This window comes from Nelumbo nucifera, chromosome 1 (assembly GCF_055504915.1).
Source record: "Nelumbo nucifera cultivar China Antique chromosome 1, China Antique-T2T, whole genome shotgun sequence".
Lineage (NCBI taxonomy): Eukaryota > Viridiplantae > Streptophyta > Magnoliopsida > Proteales > Nelumbonaceae > Nelumbo > Nelumbo nucifera.
Window position 1 is genome coordinate 86238618 of NC_142649.1, and position 18445 is coordinate 86257062.

Sequence of the window (18445 nt, forward strand, 5' to 3'; positions counted from 1 at the left end):
GCCTGGAAAGTGTGTGTCCCCGAGCATTACCTTCACTTTGGGTTGCATTTTCCCCCACACCCCCTAATCCCCGAGATTCTGAACCACTAAATCTCACCCTTAGCCAACTCGCTCCAATGCCATTGGGATGATAGTGGTTATGTTGGTGATGGCCCATCTCCAAGATGTGTCTGTGACTTTGAACATATTTCAGAGTTTGTTCGCATTGAGAAAGCATCCCGACTGGGAAGGTTTGTGGTATTTCCAAGGCCGACAGAGAAATGAGGTGGAAAACTCGTCGTCCATCCATAATTAGAAGAAGAAATTCTTCATTGTTAGATACCCCCAATGCTGGTCCTTTCAATTCGGTTATGGGAACCCAAATACGATGGCTGAGAGGATTGCACCATGCAGCAGTGATGAGGAGAAGGCCATGATGAATCAATTTCAGCTAGGAAGGATGATTCAGACAAGATCCTTGATGAAGGAGGAGGCCTTGGTGATGGCCGGCCTTAGTCCTACCCCCCTTGGTATGGACACTTCCGTCGTTTGCAAATTGTGACATTACTTGAATTTCGTTGCCACTTTTCTGACTTGCTTGTTTCTCTTTTTGGTAGAAATGGATGGCAGTAGAAAGGCAAAGTTGTTGGAGGCTGCGGCGTCCAAAAGAACTGTCTAGAAAAGAGCTGCCAAGAACATGCCTCGACATCAGTAAGTGGAGGAGGCCGCCAAACAACGGGTCAAGGCAGAGGTGGCCCAGAAGAAGACGATAGCGCAGAAGTGGCCTAAGACCCTCAAGCAAAGAAATTTCAGCTGCACAAGTAGTGCTAGCCCAAGGGGGCCTCGGGCGGGTCTCACCCAAGGGCACCTCAATCCTTCGATCCCCGGCAGGACGAGATGCTCATCAATCATCGCATCTTTCGACCGCAGTGGAGCATGCGAGAAGGGGACTCCTTGTCAGTGGTTGGCATTAGCCAACAACTAGCGATCGACATGGTCCTTCCCGATGACTGCCAATCCTGTACACAACACACTATGGATTCGGTCTGAGACATGCTTTTGGACAAGGCCACTGAGGTATGCACATACTTCCCTGAGTCTGTTATGTCGTCGAGGTCATCTTGGTAGAATGTGACTGACAGGTTTTCCTTTCTCTGTGCATATGGCCTCCTGCTCGGTTGGCCTCTGCAACAAGGTGGAGTTGTTGATTCAACAAGTTCGATAGGTGCAAGAGGAGATTGAGCGCCTAAAGCAGTAGTCGACCAAGGCCGAAGGGTGAGCCCGCGATGAGCACGAACATTGTAAGAAGGACGAGGCTGAGGTTGCCACCAAAAGAGAGCTCGTGAAGGAGCTTAAGTCTTCCCTAGTGTCAATGGAGCGACAGTTAGAGGAGATGGCTGCGAAGGCGGTCAAAAAGTTTAAGGCCTTGAAGGAGCACGAGGCAGACCTGACTTCCTTTTCCTCCCAGACTTACCTAGAGGGCTTCGACGATTGCAAGGCCTAAGTGTCGAAGATTCTTCTAAGCTTCGATGTCGGCCAGCTTGACCTGTTCCCTACTGAAGCTCAACAATTGGTGGATATATTGGGGACAGGCGAAAACCCAACCGCCAACGCCACTTCCTAGGCCACCGCTCAGACCAAAGGGGGCCAATAGATAGTTTTCCTTTGTTTGGGCTTGTGTGCCCCTAAAACTTGTATATTTTTTCTTCCTTCTCTTTTTTTTTTTTGTAAGGGGCCAATGTCTCCTCCATAAGAGGCCTTTTTTGTAAAGACACTTGAGTTTCTTATCAAAAGATGATTTTCTTCTCTTCTTCTCTTCTTCTCTTCTTCTCTTTCTTCTTTTGTGCTAGGGGCCAATGCCTCCCCCCGAAGAGGCATTTTTGTAAAGAAACTTGCAATTCTTTAATAAAGTACCTCTTTTTTTGTAAAAGAGATCTTTACTTAGTCTTTTGTGAAGACATTCCGTCTTAGAGTCTCTTAGGCCGAAGCCGATATCATAAGTCGCTCGATAACAGTTGCCGAGGTCTAGGAATTTTTTACCTTAGTGAAAAAATTCCCTTTGCTTAGTACGTCATTCCACGAGGGTTTTGCGGTCAAGGTTGCGAGCACTTGCCCCAGTGGAGAAGAGTTGTTTACTTAGTGTATTGTTCATCGCGTTTTTTATTAAGTAATTGGTCGACGTCGGCTCTTTGACCTTCATAAAGACTCACTTATTTAAGGGTCTTTGAGGCTGAGATTGGGGTCATGGGCCACTTATCAACATTTGCCAAGGTCCTGGAAGCTCTTACCTTAGTCAAAGAAGGTCAAAAGGCAACTAGGCATATGACTCACAAAGTGTCATTTTCCTTGGACCGGCATATGGTCCGAACATATAACCTTAATGAATGTCATATGCTGTGATCGGTCGGCTGAGGGGGCTGACGTCTGGTTCAAGAGTATAACCTTAAGAAAGGTTGTATGTTGTAGTCGGTCAGTCGAGGGGTCCTAGCGGCTGATGGGGACAAGAACATTTACACAAAGAAAGATTTAAAGTGAGAGGAACTTGCACTTTTCATTTACAATTTTCCACTAAGGTATTTACAATTCTATTGGTAGTACATCCGGAGATTTTCGGAGTTCCAAGTACGAGGCATTGGTCTTCCACCCATATATTCCAGCCAAAAGGTGCCAGACCCTACTACTTGCTTGATTCTATAGGGCCCTTCTCAGTTTGGGCCAAGGTTTCCGTCACCAAGCTCCGGAACCGTGACCTTTCTAAGGACGGGGTCACCTTCCTTGAAGTGATGCTCTCTAACTCGGGAGTTATAATATCTTGCAACTCTTTGATGGTAGGCCACGACCCTAATTTGAGCTTGCTCTCGGACCCTTTCCAATAGGTCAAGGTTGTTCCTTAACTCTTCATTGTTCTCAACTTCTTAGTATGCCTCGGTTCGAAGTGTCGACTAGTCGATCTCTGTTGGGACGACAACCTCTGTCCTATATGTCAAATTGAAGGGAGTTTCACCCGTGGCAGTCTAAGGTGTCATTCGGTACGCCCATAGAATGCTGTACAGCTCATCCACCCAAAGCCATTTGGCTCTGTTCAACCTTGCCTTCAATCCGTCTAGCATCGTCCTATTAGTGACCTCGGCTAGCCCATTAGTTTGAGGGTATCCGACTGAGGTGTATTGTTTCCTTATTCCTAAACTTCCACACCATTCTCTGAACTTGGAGTCGTCGAACTATTGACCGTTATCGATGATGAGCATGTTTGGGATGCCAAATCAGCAAATGATATTCTTCTAGAAGAAGCTCTGAATCGTCTTGGCTGTAATGGTTGCTAGGGCCTCGACTTCAACCCATTTAGTGAAATAGTCTACTACCACGACGAGGTGTCTCCTATTCCCCGTGGCTAGGAGGAAAGGACCAAGGACGTTCATTCCCCACTTTGTAAAGGGACAAGGGCTACTGAGGGCCAAGAGGGTCGTCGTAAGCCGATGGAGGATGTTGGAGTGCCTTTGGCATTGGTCTCACTTCTGTACCAACTCAATACCATCATTCTAGATGGTTAGCCAGATATAATCTTACATTTGCAAAGTTTCGATGCAAAGTTCCTCTTCTTTTGTTGAACTAGACTATAGCTCAGGTTCACACTCAGCCAATTCAGAAAGTGTGTCCTGGAAGGCTCGGCACATGAGGTTGTCAGAGTATCCGTGTAGGAGCACGAGGGCTCAGAATCTTTCTAGCTGGTCCTTGAGGTCTATACTCCCATCATAGGTCTCCAGCGTTGAGGCCTTGAAACTCGACAGAAGGGGCTTGGAGATGATGGAATCCATGAAGGCCTCCATCTGGCTGAATGAGGCATGGCAATTGGCGAAGGTGTCACCTCAGCCATCCTTTACTTGCCAAAGCTTATCCTAAATGGCACCAATCTATGCATGAATATCTTCGAGGCACTAGTTTACGTATGGCATCGTTGCTTTGGCCTAGTCCTGGTTCTCTCTCGTACAGGACGGGCTGGCCCTATTCCCCAAGTGCTCGAGCGTCAACACGTCTTAAGCCTTGTGGGCACGACAATTGTTGAGGAGGTCACAAAGGTCGGAAACTGGCAGGAGAGAGGCGTGGCGTTGGTCTCCCACCCCTAGAGTGGGATTGTAGTGTCCCAAGCGCCCGCCGTCATCTCTACTGGTCACCGCGCGACGGTGTTGATGGATCTTGCACTCAGCGTGAGACCGCACAGGGTTGCCCCCTCGGCTAGGGAGTCGAGGGGTCTTAGAACTGGGCTTGCTAGCCCGTCAGTTGCTGATATCGAATTCCGAGGGGTTGGCCTCCTTTGGGCTGCCCAAGCTCTAGCTTAGTGGGGTATGGGCGGATTACTCACCGTGTTGTCTGTGACTTCTGACGGGGCGGCAACCCTGTGGTTGGCCTCCCGTTGGATGCCCTATATTGTCCAACCACTAGGCCAGGTTGTCTAGCCTGTTCAAGACTAGCTCGAATTGGTCTATCGTGACTAAGTTTTGAATGTTAGGAATGGTGTCTTGCTTGTCAGCCATTTCAGAAACACTAGTTGATTAGGTTATATTTGTTTTCTTAGGAGAAAGTCTTGAAGACATTTCCCATAGATGGCACCAATTGTTGTTGCCAAATATGGAGCCAAGGGTAACAACATAATTTCTGGTGTCCGAGGCTAATGAGTCCAACCTGCTGAGACAAAGAAGATGTTAGAAGCCTCGGGAGTTGTCCCAAGGGCGAAGTTAGCCGAGGGCTATGAGGGGTCGGACCAAGCAAGTGAGGAAACATAAAGCTTAAATATGTGCTTTTACCTCAATGTGGGAGCCCCTTTTATAGTTGGAGTTGACTTAGAAGAGGAGCAGTTGAGAGTAGTTGATAGTAGTTGATGATGCATGGACGACTAGGATGCATCCGACTAATGCCACGTATCAAGATCTGTAGGTCGACCAGATATTCCTACATTAAAAAGCAAGACCTTTTAATATTTTATTTTATACTAATGACTCAGGCCCAGATCGTTCTCTTTTCTCAACCCATAAATGTGATAGAATCATGGGTCAAATGGTCCATTCAGTTTTGGTTGTTGCTTTCATGTACAACTAGAGTCTAAATAAGTTTCTTGAAAATCGAATGGTTATGGTTCATTTAGGTTGGGTTCGGATTGACCTGATTCTGATTTTTCTACTTTCGTTTCTACCAAATGTTCTTATTTCTAGAGTCAATGGTTGAAGCTAATTCAATTTTGGGATAAGTGGACTGCAATCCACCTCATAAATCTGAAATTGCAGCCCCTCCTAGTCTACTAGTACTCCCCCCCTTATAAACCGCATCCTGCCCATGGATTTGACATCAATCTGCGGTTAAGATTCAGTCTACCCCTAGAAATTTTAGCTCCACCCTAGGGGTGGACTGAACTATAAAATCCCCTTCAATTTTACCACTAAGGTCAATTCTTGTTTTTTAATAAGGTTCTTATTTGTAGACTCTTTATATGGAGGAAAGATGGAGAACAGAAGTTCTCTAACCTCAATGCTTACACGGCCCAAGAAAAAACTCCTTTGGCCATATATAACGAAGCAGAGATGGACCTTGACCTGGACCTGAGTTGGATTGGTTTACTTGCTAGTTGGCCCAAGATAGCATTTTATGCTGTTTTGGGCTCTGGGCTCTGTCTGGCCTTCGGGTCGAGTTTGAGTTATTTTGACAAAAAGTACAAACTGAGTTCGTCCAAGTTGCAGTACTCTAGACATTTTACAAAAATTTTGCCTTTAAATTTAAAATTATTGTTTTTTATAATGCCCATATTACCATTCAATTATGCTCAGGAAAACTTTGGCTTTTTGCATAAAACAATCCAGGCTGTTTGTTTTCTCCCTAAGCATGACACGTAATTAATCTCAAACGTTCAATTAACCCAACGTTAAAATTTCAGTATACTTTTACATTTTGTCAATGAAAAACAAAATATTTTTTTTCAAAAAACCCATCACATCATAATAATGATTTTCAGATTTTCACTCTCCAAAAACCATTCCCGCCCATCCCTCTTCTCTCCCTCTCAAGTCACATCCCCACCCATTCTATCACTGCAAACTGCACCGGTGAGAAGGATTTCTAAAGTGCAGATGCCTTCAACAGTGCATATTATCACACCTCTGAGAACAATGTTGAAAGTCTCCCAAACTGCCAACCAGAGAGAGGATTACTTCAATGGTATTAAACAATTGATCTAGTCCGGCACCTTCAACAGCATTAATTAAATGATTGCCCAAAGTAACTGAAGTGAAGAACCATTGTATTTGGCATTAGAAACAAACTCCACCAGCAGTTTGCAACGATGGAGTCAGTCTCCGGCCATTGTTCTTGACCCTGACATGAACCCCTGTCTGGGTTGCTTTGCTCTTGGTGAATTCCTGACTCGAAATGAGCATGACCATCATGTGATTGCCAATCCAAAGAGATCAGTTCGTGGGGTCTTCGGATATATGGCACCGGACCATATAGAATCCAGTGAAGCAAATACCTCAGTCAATGTGTATAGCTTTGGTGTGTGGTGATGCTTGAGGTTGTGACTGGATGGATGGCAGTCTACTTCCGGTGGCCTGAGGTACACTATTGGTGAAGAAGGTTGCAAATATCAAACACGGAACAGATCATTAATGGAACTAGTAGATTGGAGGTTGGATGGAGAGTATGATCTCAGGGGGATGAGACTTGAGAGGGAGAGAAGAGGGATGGGCGGGAATGGATTTTGGGGAGTGAAAAAACTGAAAATCATTATTACATGTGATAGTTTTTTTTGAAAAAATAATTATATTATATTTTGGAAAATTATCTAAAATTCATCATCACTTTTTATGAATTCTCTTAATTCACCGTAACTTTTTAAAACTTCCAAAACTTTTTATATCATTAAGTTTTTATTTTGTAAAACTCACCTTCTATTCTATCACTATTAATGTTCATTGAAAAAAGTTGTCCACATCAGCATAAATAACATTTTCATGACCAAACTAACCTGGACCGGCGAGTTAGGGAAAAGTATCATTTAGGGTTAGATTCTCCCGAAATTCTGTGTGTGTGTTGATCTATCTCTCTCGCTCAAAGCTTTCAACCATTGCAAGTCTCTTTCTCTTCAGGCCATTGCAAGTTTCTCTCTTTCTCTTCGTGCACAAATCTTCAAAAGGCAGATGCCACACCAACTAGCTCCCTCTCTTGGTTAACTCGCTTAGATCTACAGTAGGTGGATGCAGTGCCATCCTCTCTTGCTTAGATCTCGATTCCAACCACCGCACCATCTTCTCTCACTCAGATCTTGATTCCGGCTGCCGCACCACCCTCTCTTGCTCAGATCTCTGTTCCAGCTGTTGCTCCACCCTCTCTCTCTCTTGCACTCAGATCTCAATTCTAGCTATCGTACCATCTTTTCTCACTCAAATCTTGATTCCGATCGCTGCACCACCCTCTCTTGCTTAGATCTCGATTCCGGCCGTTGCCACACCACCACTATCCCTCTCTCACTCGCTCCTATATCCGGTTTGAAGTTATGAAGGAATGAAGATTATGATCAGAAGTTCTAGAGATTTCTAATGTTTTGAAATAAATATGTACTATATATTTTTTTGCAACTCGAATCTAGAATGTAAATCCCCATCGAGGGCTCTACCAATTTATGCAAAAATATTTTTGTAATTTTTTTATCTAATTCTCTGAAATATTTTTTGAAAATTTCTTGCAATATTAGTTGGGTGTAATGGCTAATTTTTGTTTGATTTTTTTTTGAAAACTTTTTTTCATTTTATTAGTTTTTCTGCAATGTTGGATGCAATGGTGACCATCGTATTTTTTTCTTACACTTGTTTTCGCTCTGACTGGTCTTGTTCTCAGAATAGTGGGAGAAGCTATGGCAATGGTATTCACATTCTCAGATAGTGGAAGAATCAGTAGCAATGGGTTTCACGTTCTTAGATGGCAAAAGAATCAATAGCAATGATTTTCTGTTTCTCAGATGGGGAAGAAGCAGCGTCAAATGGCAATAGTTTTCTCTTTCTCAAATGGTGGAAGAAGCAGCGGCAATGGTTCTCTTTTGTCCAAACTATTAGGATTTTGGGTTGAAGAATGGCGGGAGTAATTTTGGGTCATTGTTAAATGGGTCGAACATAAGAAAGGGTAAAATAGTAAATTAACAACATTTATTAGCCAAGTTACTGTTAACCCGGGGAGTTTTGGACGTTTTGAAAAGTTATGGTAAATTTAAGAGAATTCATGAAAAGTGATGGTGAATTTTAGACAATTTTTTTTTTTATATTTTTGTTTTTATTTATAAAATGAAAAAAGAAACTGATGAACGTTTAGGATTGATTATGTATCATGTCTATGCCTAGGGAGAAAACTAACAGCCTAGATGTTTTATGCAAACAGCCAAGGTCAAAAGCAGATAAAGTATGCCAAAGTGAGAAGTAGATAAAGCATCCCTTACACATAGATATATCTATATCTGTATGGCCCAACCCAAAGTTAAACTGATTTATAATTTTCAACCCCAACATGACTTTAACCCAGCCCAACAACCCTAACTGGGTCCAAGTTGCAGCACTAAGGAAGTTTTGAGTCGGTTGATTAGTATATTTTCATATATTCATAATTTAATTATTTATCCATTAAACAAACATCCAAACATCAAGTCATCCAATTCCGATCCAACTAGTTGCGCAGGTGGACATGTAAAAAGTAAGAAGCAAAGAAAGAAAAGGCTATGAATAAATTAATAAATATTGACTATTTTTTTCTCACATGATATAAAAGAACCAGCCGATTGAGCCGGCAATCAAATTTTCAAACGTTACTGCTACCGATAAAACGCTTCCAAGTTCCGCAATACCCCGACAGTTCACTGCAGCACGCGGCCGACATGCACGTTTAGCGTGCATTGGGAATATCTCTCAAATTGTCACGAAGATGTTCTCAATGCACGGTTAGATGTATTGTGGGAGTGCGAGGGGAGCGAACGACAAATTCACAAGGCCTACAACCACGGAAGATTCACTTTCTTCGACCTTTCAATCATACTCTGAAGACGGTACTCTTCATCAATTTCAGCTGAGCTTCCTTTCTGGGGTCTCTCTTTCTCTCTCTCTCTCTCTCCCCTATATATATCTCCTCGTATCGAAATCCAAAATGACATCCAACGTTGTCTCCTCTTGTTTCAAGTATCCTTTCTCTTGTCTCTCTGTGTTCACTCTCTTCGTTTTTTCTGCTCGTTCATGGACATGGAGGCTGATAAGCAGATGAAAGTGGAGGTTGTTGAAGAGGTAAAATCTCTTGCTTGCCGAAGCCCACCTTCAACATTTATTGTTCCCTGCAGAGGAAGAATTAAGCGCCAAATCCTCAACTGTTTGTTCCACAAGTTGAAGCTCCTCGCTCGTCACATTCTTATGTGCAATCCTGAAGACAGTTAGCCCATCTCCAATTGGAAGTCGGAACAAGTGCGCCCACACCCATATCACTCCTCTTGTTTCAGACTTCCCAAATCCCTTCTCTCTCTCTCTCTCTCTCTCATCCATGTCTTCTCTTCTTTTCGCCCTCATGTACATAGCTCTTCTCGAATTCCTCCTTTATTTAGGTCAGGTTTGGAGATGTCCACGGGGATTCAAGAATTGAGACAGCCTGCGCGCCAAGGAATGTTGTGGAAGAAGCACAAAGGGCGTTTGCCTCCTCTACCTAGAAGCGGAGCAGTTAAGCGCTCGATCATAGCCTGTTCGAGAGTCTGAAGCTCATCACTTAATTCATCCTTCGTTTTCTCCTGTGCAGCTCAAAATATACTTAGCATATTCATGTTTATGCTACTTATCTTGCTTATATTTGTCTTGTTAATGTTCTGTTCTGCTTGATTTCTTGATTGGTTTTGGATTAACTTGGTTACAGGGATATTTGGAAGTACCAAAATCTGGAAATTTTCTGCTTTAGGATTTAGGAAGTTGTTTTAGGTTATTACGGATACTTGTCATTATGTTATTATTGAAGTCAAAAGCAAGTTTATGTGTTAGAATGACTTATATAGATTAACCCCTTCATACCAGGTCTCTTAAAGCCTCGTTTCTCCCTCCCAGGTAAGGATCTTGGCATTGATTTTGTGATTCATCATTTCCTTTTCAGCTGCAACAAAATTCTTACTGTTGTATCAGTTAACCTCAATCATGACAGTTGCCCTCATGAATTCATTTATGTAATATGCATATCCTGGCTGGATAGTTATTAAATTCTGACTATGAATGCAAAAGCAGAGAGCAAAGACAGTAGAAGCAGAATAACAGATCAAGAAAAAAAGAAGAAGAAGAAAATGGGAGGGAAAAAAAAAAGAAAAAAGAGAGGTAGACAATGAGGAAAAATATGAAAAAAAGGGAAACAAAGGAAAGAAAAAAAAATGAAAATTTTACAAGGAGTAAAAGAGACGGGTGTAGAGAAGAAAACAGGATGGAGGACAAAGACAGGGAAAAATAGAGAAGAGGGAGAGTGAGACTGTAAGAGTTGTTAAATAGTAATCTAGTGCCAGAGATGATTACATGAAGGACCCAGCAGCATGAACATCTGAAATATGACGTGTGAAAATCTGTATGGCAGATGGTAGCACAGCACAGCTGGTACTTTATAGAAATTTCTGTACATGGTTTGCTGGTTTTGATTTTTGTAAGCTTACTAACAAAGTTATTCAATACATTTATCTCAAGCATGACTGCTATTTTCTTTTCTTTACCACTTTTGATCTCTGTGTAATGGGTTTTATACACTGAAGTTTGTTCTCTGCTATCCTCCATGGGAGTCAATGAGCTACCCAATTGCCAAGATACCTACATGGCACCTATAATCATGCTCAGTGCACACTCAAATTGTAATGCATAATAATAGGGTCTAATTTGGACAATATTGATTTAAGAACTGTTAAAAATCAGGTGCAATCTCATATACCAGATTAAGTTGATTTTTATATTATAATATGTGATTATACACTTTAATTTTATAGCAGTGAAGAAAGTAAGTTCACCTATTACCAAAAATAAAAGAAAGGTAAGTTCACCTTTTCCCATTTGTTATTTAACTATATGTGTGCTGCATAGCTTGGATTTTGATGTTTTTCCTCTAGAAATATTCTAAAATTCCATATGCTCAATTAGTACCAATTATTTGATGGGTTGGCCCTGAAGTCCTCTGTATCAGACCCAGACTAAAAGGACCTAGAATTGATGCATATAATAGGATTTCAGTCTGATTATGCATGGGGTATTCTGATTGATTTCTTGATTCTGTAGGATCCCCTACAACTTATTCACCATCGTGTTTGTTCTAGGCTTCTAGCTCAGTCTAACCTTATCAAAGTTTTGCCTGTTATTATTTAATCAATATTTGAGTATAGTGTATTTGAATTATGATTGCAATAAAAATTAGGGAAAATTCCCGATGGGTACCCTGTACTTTAGGCCAAGTGCCAATTTAGTACCCGTACTTTAAATCGTGACAATCTAGTACCCGAACTTTCAATTTGGGACAATTTGGTACCTAAACTTTCAATTTGTGACAATTTGGTACATGACATTAGATTTCTGTCAGTTAGAAACTCACGTGTGGGTTAAAATTTTCAAAAATACCAAAAATACCCTTTACAAAAAACCCTTCTTATTCCCTTTCCCTAATCCCCTGTTGTCTTCATTCTGGGTTGAACGAACGATGTCTTCAGTCTGGGTTGAACGAACTTAAGAGAAGAGAGTCGACTTTCCTCTTCATTCCTAGCACTTCCATTCCACCCTTCTCTTCAAAATCGGTTGGAGAAGCGACAGAGAGGCCAGCGAAGAGAAGAAAGGTTGGAGAACCGACAAAGGGGGCCCCTCCCCAGTCCCAGCAATCCGGCAGCCCCATGGAAGAGGCCTCTGTTCCAGTGTCCACATCCGAACATGACATTCTCAACTTTCTGGAATTCTGATTTTCCGGTTGGTGATGTCAGGTTCACTGTGAAGGTCACCAGGGCAAAATCTCCAGTCATGTTTGACCGATCACCGTACCAGTAGAAGTAGGGGCAGGACTGGTTATCGGCCTTGCAAGGTTGTGGGGGATCAGGGGAGGAGATCAGCTGACTGCGAGGATCACGGCAGGTGACATTCCGGAAGGACGACTATTCCTGCGGATTGTATGGGGGGCCATTCTGCTCGAAGCAGTCATGGCAGGGAAGACATTGTATCCAGTTGAGATTGCTACCAGCATCAAGAATCAGAGAGAAATGCTTGGGAGGAGTACCCACAAAAACGTCCATGAAGTACTCGCCTGACCCGAGGCTGACACCGGATTCCAAAGTTGCCACAAGTCTTCTAGCTGATCCACTTGTGTCAGATTCCGGTGCCGCTGCTGGTGCAACCACAGGCTTCAGCCCTGCCAGCTTCTTCTCTGTTAACCTTGAAACCGTGTTCTGGTTCATCCTCTCTGTAATCCTTCTGAAAAGGGTTTGGATTCTGGTCAAGTCTTTGTGGGTGGATTGATGTACTGATTCCTTTTTCCCAGCTTCATCTCCATGAGTCGTCGGTCTGTGTTTGAGGTGGAGCTCCTGCTATCTTATCTCTGTCGTCATCACCATCTTCTTCCTCTGGAATGGTTGCTTCTGTTGGTTTATGCGAAGAAGTCTTTGTCTTTGTGAGACGGCACCCTGTAATTTCCGATGCTGTGACTGAATTGAAGCTTAGGTGATCGGGGAGTTCAATACTAGCAAGAATAGAAGAACCATTGGACTTTAAGTCCATGTTGACTAGAAACGGCGACAGCGGCACTGAAGCAAATGATAATCAGGATGAAGAAAATCTTGGAAAGCACCATGCTCTCTTCTTCTTCATTTACATAGCTCCTCTTACATGAAAAGATTCAAGGGGAAAAAAGTAGACCAGGTAATTAAAACGTAAAATTAATCGAACTCCAATTCAAAGCAGATATTTTTGCGGAGGAAGAAGAAGAACAACAGGAAGAGATGTATCAGTTTATCGAGATTCAATTAGTTTCTTGATAAAGAAACTAATACCCGTACTTTAAATCGTGTACTTTAGGCCGTTTCCCGGTGGCGCATTCGCCTGACACCACCGGCGTGAGGGAGCTGGTTCTCGACGTCTCTGTAAGTGCAAGTATGAACAGTGGTTCCTACTTGCATTGCTCGATGGGTTATTTTAATTATTTTATTCGGTCGAAATAGCACTGGGGGTATTTAAGACTTTTTATCCTCTAACTGTCAGAAATCTAACGTCGGGTACCAAATTGTCCCAAATTGAAAGTTCGGGTACTAGATTGTCACGATTTAAAGTATGGGTACTAAATTGGCACTCGGCCTAAAGTACAGGGTACCTATCGGGAATTTTCCCATTTGTTCAAATATTCCAGTCATCAAGTAGTTTTCCAGATTTGGTGGCAGTCAAATTAACTGTAATAGACTAGAAACTGATGTAGGTTCCTGTGTTATTGTGTATTTACATTTCTTTGAGATTTTAAATGTGGCAAGAAAGTTTTAGTCTTTGCTTGTGGAGGCAACTCAAAGAACAGAACTTTCAAGGTTGGTTTTAATTTTGACAACCACAAGACCTGTATGTGTTGTCTTAGGTAGCTCCTTATACCAGGTTTTGTCTTGGAGTTCAGTATCACACTGAAGTTTTGGCACCTTTGCTTTGGGATTAATTATGTTGGCTCTAAACAATTTTGTTAATTGGAATCATTTCCAAGTTCCTATGTTAACAATGCTGGTACTTAATCTGGTAGTAAACAGAAAACTTCTATAGCTAATGTGGAACATTTGAATTTGTTTTTTAGTTCTTATCTCAAGTTGCAAACACTTGGGTTGGTTTTCCCCATTGTCTCGGTTAAACAGTTCTGTTCTGTTTATGATTTACCTGGCTGGTTTTGCAACTGTTTAATGTTGGAGTTCAGTTCTTATCTCAAGTTGTTTGCATGAAAGATGACCTTGCCACTTGGTTAGAAAGTTGAAGTTGATAGAAACATCTATAGCCACATCTATGATCTTATATTTCTTTGGTTAGTGTATTCTTGCCTGTATAAGAAGAAATACATCAACTTGGATATTTATGTATTAACTATAAACAACAGAATCTTGTGAAAGTATCTTTACATTTCATTACATCGATTCATGAAACAACAAATGCTGATATATTGTGATATTTCTAAAACTTCACATGCTTATTAAATTATCCAGAGCTTACTTTAAATATTAAATCATTTTGGATATTAAATGGGATGTGTGAGAGAGGTGATTCCAACTCTCCTTTTCAGCTAATGTTGCCTGTGAAAAGCATTATCATCAGGCTAAATGAACCCTGTTGCATCTTAGAATTATTGATTTTCATAGGCCTCAAATCCAACACCTTGTCAATGATGAGGTGTGGATTAGGTTAGAAGATTTTCCACCTAATCTCTAGAACGCATAATCAGTTAATTACTGTTATACGGTCAACAAGGTTTTCAAGGAAAACTCAGATGCTAGGAAATCTAATTGTTCTTCCATTTCAAGCAAATGAACCTGTGCAGGCAGCATTTGTTGGATTGGGTTTGGGGAGTGAATTAGATGCTTTCCAATCTGAATCTTACTTGCATTTCTTTATTTCGCTATTTGTTATGGCTTTTATTCTATCAGTGATTGGATTAGGTTTTCTATGGTTGATATCAATTTATATGACTTGATCCATTGATTAACTCAATTGTGATTTGTATTTAAATTCCACTTTTGGATCTGTTTATCTCAATGAATATTTTAAATATCAGTTTTTATGCTTACTTTAAAACTAGGTTGTGAGTCATTAATGTTTATGATATGAAACACCTTTTACACTTTTATGGTAATAATGTCATAGAAAAATATAGTGGCAGTTTTCTTACTCCTTGTCTTTTGGAGACTCACATCTATCATTGTGTGCAACTTAGACATGGATCTTTAGCTTAAATGGTAGAGCACTTGAGAAATGGAACATGTCTCCAATATCTCATGAGGATAGTGGTTCAAATCCACTAGGATCCATTCCCATGTCTTCTATTTTACTTGTTTTCATCATTCACCAGTAATATCTTAGTTGATATTTCTGACTTTTTTGCCTTAACTTATTTTGTTGTACAATACAATCAAGAAATTTACATTTCCCATTTTGGTCATACTTTTAATGATTTTGTATGCTTTTGGGCTCTTGTGCCATGATCTCCATCCACCATATAAATTACTTACATGGAGTGGCATCCCCCGCCTTAAAGCTTGGTCAAACTTAATTCTGATGGCTTCTCTTTGCAGAACCCAAGGCCTTCTTGTGGAGCAGGGTGTTTTTGGGGACAGAAGATTCTGTTGTCCTATTTGGAACCCATCGAGTCAGATGGTCTAATAAGAGCAGAGATGAGATCCCTACTCCAGACATTCAACTGATGGCTTCTGTAGATATTGACTAGGCAGAGGTTGCAGATTTTTCATGGGTTATTAGATGGTTCAGAGATGAGGTTGAGATTCTTGAGAAACTGTGGACCTACTGTTATTTTATCAGGTAAGCTATATATTTGGCCTCCAGAGTGAACGTCTTGTTATCGGGATTCAGAGACCTGGATTGGGATAGAGAGACCTTATATGTACTGCGAGCATCCCTCGCAGGACAGCTCACCATGCAATATCACTTCTTTTTGCTTGTTGCTCATTGTGTTCTCTGGTTGACATCTTCCTCTGGTGAGGTTGCTTTGGGTTTGGTTTTCTCTGTTGTCAGAAACTTGATGATTTTACTAATCTTTACCATTGTTGCTTTTTAACAGGTCTAGCATTTTGGTTGCCATAAAAGTAAGCTGAAGGTCATGACACCTCTTTTAGCATTTTACTTGGAACTACTAGCTTTTGCTCTGTATGTGTTTGAATGTCTTTCCTACTTTGAGTAGGAAAAGTCAAATCTTGTAATATCTTTACATCCATGTTTTTTTCTCAATTTTTTCATTTGCAAAAGACATTCCCATTGCACTGTACCATATTACAAAAATGATTCTATGCTTTGCACCTATAATGGAACATTGTTGGGTGGAGGGACTCATTCCTTGTTACATTTTATGTGGTGGGCCAGAAATTCATGGTCGCCACTAAACTGTTGAGAACTGAACACAGGTTTGGTGGTATTGGGATGATTGGGACTCAGGATAAGGTCCACAGCAGAAAATGACAGGCATGGCAGAACTCTTTAGAAATGAGAAATTCATGTTCTCCAAATTTTTCTAGTTACTAGATCTAAAATTCTTGGACCAAGGAAGGAAATCAATGCAATAAACAATATGGAATATAGATTATGTTGTAATGAGAAATAAATATGACCATATAGCAATTCAGTCTATACTACATAGACTTGTCCAATGGATGATTGGAATTACAGTTTAGTTGCAGAATTCCACTTCTGGGACCATAGCAGAAATAATGAAAGAACTCCTTAGAAATGAGAAACTCAGATTCTTATTGGCAATCCTATATCTTGTCGACAACCAGAAATGCTTCCTACATGTAATAGTAATGTCAAGGTGAAATCGTCACATTTCATGTTCAGTTTATAACCCTGTGTAAGGTTAAAACCCCAAGTTCTTTTTAGGTGAAGGAAATACAGAAAGAAAGCATCACCAGTGCTGGAGAAATTCATTAAATTCAATATCATGACATTAAAGTATTGTCTGGCCTTCAATGCTAGCAATAAGTTGACCACTTACTAGCAAGAAAAGATATCATTGTCAATGTCATAAGATCCAAATTGAACCAACCAGGAGATTTTGAATGTAAAATTCCATTTTATCCTTCTATTATTCATTTTAGTCTGAACCATAACAAAACCCATTAGTTAATGCCAAATGTTGGACTAATAGTTTAACATTAACCTCTTAACAAGGAGAAAATAAAAAAGAAAACTTTGGTTTTCAAAGGAAAATATATGCTACTATCTAACCATATGTATCTATTTATGCTATATAACAACTTAGTGATTGATTGAAAATCAATTCCCACTCGTACCCATGATTAAAACAGCTTCCTAACCCCCCCCCCCCCCACCAACTCTCTATTTCTACAGTTAATTCCTAATATCTAATTATCACTAAATAATATTTTTTGAAATATTAAATTATCATCAACCCTATTATGATTTCAGAAGTTTTTTTTCACCAAAATCCAAGTTATTTTAGAAAGTTTTAATTAATAAGACTAAGATAAATAAAAAATGTATCTCAATAAAAAAAATCAAATTATCAAAAAAAAACTTAAATGTTGTCTCTATATTCTGCCATGAGATTGATCATTGATTATGTTAAGGGACAGATCTGCTAGTAAGGATGCTTAAATGACTTATAAACAATCTTACACAACAATATGATTTGGGGCCCAAAAGGGCCCTGCCCATCTGTCTCTCCATTTGTACATGGACCGTTGGAGTGAACACATGGCTGGTCCAAAGGGTTATCCATCTGATGGATGGTTTAGATAGAGGGACCAAATTGTCCCTCTACGTGGTCCAAATTACAAAGAAGTGAGCCTATCTAGAGTATAGGCAAAAGTCTAACTGTTCCCATTGGGAGGCTACATCTGTTTTTCATTATATTATGCATAATAAATTAGAGAACCATTTGGCCACTGACATGCTGAAACTGAGAAGGCTACAAGAACAAACAGGTAAAGCTTGCTGAGTTCACTTTTGAGTTGGGAATTGAGGTACATACACTACAAAAGTACTGATTCTTCAAGAGTATATCTACACAAGATTCATTATCTTATAACGCGCTTTCAAGAAGAAGGGAGGTTATCTCTATGTCAAAGCCAAATAGCTATAGAGAGTTTTGTCTTTATTCATTGCTCTCTAGAAGAACCAGATTCTTTCCTTTTTCCTTATCTTGGGTTTGCAAAGTGAAGCACGACGAGTCATAAGTCTAGCCATGGAAACCAATTCATGCATGTGGCTCAATCTTCATTTAATTGCATGTGTTTGTCGCTTTGTCTCTACCAAATGAGATTACATCTTCTCTTTCCAGGTGATCAACCATTCATGTAGTTACTTTTGACTAAAATGTTTATTTTCCATTTCTTTTTCGTATCAATCACTATCCCAAGCATCTCCAATCTCTTTTCCACATTTTCCCTTCATATCAATCGCTCAAAAGTAAAGCTGCAATTTCAAACTCTCTTTTATTTTATGGTTTTAAAGTTTTATTGTTTTTTTTTCTGTTGAAAACAGCGTCAGTAGTAACTGCATGAGTATTTTGGACATTTTTATGCCTTTTGTTAGAGGATTTTAACATAAGGAGTCTACTTGCAACTGTCAAAAAGTTCAGGGAAGGTGCTTACAATTACAAAACTTTAGGGGAGGTTTCAGCAACGACAAAAAAATTTAGAGGAAGTTTCAGCAATTTATCCTATTAATTAACATTAATATCATAGATTACTCTTTATTTCAAT

At 40.4% G+C, this 18445-nt stretch overlaps 1 pseudogene across 1 annotated transcript; it reads right to left on the reverse strand.

Annotated features, from left to right (window-relative positions):
* Positions 1–9050: 9050 nt before the first annotated feature.
* Positions 9051–16068, reverse strand: LOC148803513 (uncharacterized; annotated as a pseudogene). The gene has a single exon (XR_016076127.1). The product of XR_016076127.1 is annotated as an uncharacterized LOC148803513 (transcript).
* Positions 16069–18445: the final 2377 nt, after the last annotated feature.